Consider the following 1,961-nt stretch of genomic DNA (forward strand, 5'->3'; position numbering starts at 1 on the left):
CCACAACATATCTAGTAAGGACAATGCAATCCTTTTTAAAACTGCCAGGTCAGTAGCAAGCAACATATCCCTACCCCTTACTACTTCTGGTAATCAATAATTTAGGTTTCTACCTGGAACATAGACTTAATAACACATAGACTTAATAAGACATCAAATGCATTTGATGAGATTTTTAGATGAACATATTTTTGTTTCATATGTTTTACATAAATATTATATGTGTGTATATTTTTTATGTTTCTATGTGTATATTTATTTTTTATATTTTTATTTTACCATAATGAGAAAATCAAAGTGAAACAGTTAATTATAAGACCAGAAACAAGTGAAAATACAACATTCTATTGTGCTTCATTCCCTTAGTCTAAGATATTTCAAAATAAGATGTAGAGCCACAGATAATGTATTTATGATTAACAGTATCAATACATTATTCAGAAATCTAAGTGCCATGAAATTTAAGGTGAAGAAAAGACGACTCATCAGCATACTCATGCCATGTACCTAAACTCTGCAATTGAGAAGATGACACACGACAGGGAAGCACCTGTTTGCTGATCCTGCGGTACTCCGTGTAAGCTTTGTAAGTGGAAGGGGCAGACTGAGATAGAATCATCTTAATTAAATAAGTGTATATGCATTTACACAACAAAATGATTCATTTTGTTAATTATTTATGTATGGTTTTATTCATTTATTCATTCATGAAAAATAGAATTCACATAGTGAATAAAACAGACACACATGAGTTTACATCTTAGTGGGAGGAGACAGACAAATAAACAAGTATGATAAATATGTAGTAAGTAGGATGGTAATTCACCGTGGAGAAACTTAAGGGAGGAAAGTAGGTTAGGGAATGCTCTAGAAGGGCAATGCATTTATAAACGGGAATATCAGGGAAAGCCTCGTTAGGAAGGTGACACAGTGTAAATACTTGAGGGAGGTGGAGAGCAGTCCTTATGGGGAAGCAAGAGAATTCCAGCTGAGGGGCATGTTCAAGGAAGAACAGGAAGCCAGCACACCTGCCTGCCTGGCGGAGAGTGAGTAGGGGAAAAGTAAGAGAAATGTGGTTTGGGTGATCAGAGGAGCTTGTATAGCACATTGTAGACCGTTGCGAGGTGCACTGTTGGTCCCTTTTGTTTGGTTGGATTGTTTTGGGTTTTCGAGTTTACAGGGAGATGAATTAGAGGCTGTGAGCATAGAAGTGACAAAGAGACAAGGGCAGAAGCAGGGTCATCTTTCAGGACACTATTTACAATCCTAACCAGAAAGCTGTGGTGGTTTGATGGTAGTAGTAAAAGGAGAAAGAAGTGGTTGGATAATGATCTACTTCAAAAATAGAGCTTTTTCCGTGCCAATAGTACTCTCGCAAACATGGTGAACATTCCTCAAAACTGATGGAGTTTTTGCAAGAAGTGTGGCAAGCACCAACCCCACAAAGTGACACAGTACAAGAAAGGCAGGGACTCTAGTCTCTGTAGGCCCAGGGGAAGCGGCGCTCTGACAGGAAGCAGAGTGGCTACGGTGGGCAGACTAAACCGATTTCCCGGAAAAACCCTAAAACTACAAAGAAGATTGTACTGAAGCTTCAATGTGTTGAGCCCAACTGCAGCTCTAAGAGAATGCTGGCCATTAGGAGATGCAAGCATTTGAACTAGGAGGGAATAAGAAGAGAAAGGGCCAAGTGATCCAGCTCTAAGTTGAGCAAGTTTGGAATTGCCTTTGTTCTCTCTTTCTTTTCTTTTAAAAAGATTTTATTTATTTATTCATGAGAGACCCAGAGAGAGAGGCAGAGACACAGGCAGAGAGATAAGCAGGCTCCTTGCTGGGAGCCCGATGTGGGACTCGATCCCAGGACCCTGGGATCATGCCCTGAGTCAAAGGCAGATGTTCAGCCACTGAGCCGCCCAGGGCACCACCCCCTCTTTATAAAAAAATATTTTATTTGTTTATTT

At 39.6% G+C, this 1,961-nt stretch overlaps 1 pseudogene; it reads left to right on the forward strand.

Annotated features, from left to right (window-relative positions):
- The first annotated feature begins 1,380 nt into the window (after window positions 1-1,380).
- LOC106558279 lies at window positions 1,381-1,705 on the forward strand (annotated as a pseudogene).
- Window positions 1,706-1,961: the final 256 nt, after the last annotated feature.

The sequence above is a fragment of the Canis lupus genome, chromosome 36 (genome assembly GCF_011100685.1).
Source record: "Canis lupus familiaris isolate Mischka breed German Shepherd chromosome 36, alternate assembly UU_Cfam_GSD_1.0, whole genome shotgun sequence".
Lineage (NCBI taxonomy): Eukaryota > Metazoa > Chordata > Mammalia > Carnivora > Canidae > Canis > Canis lupus.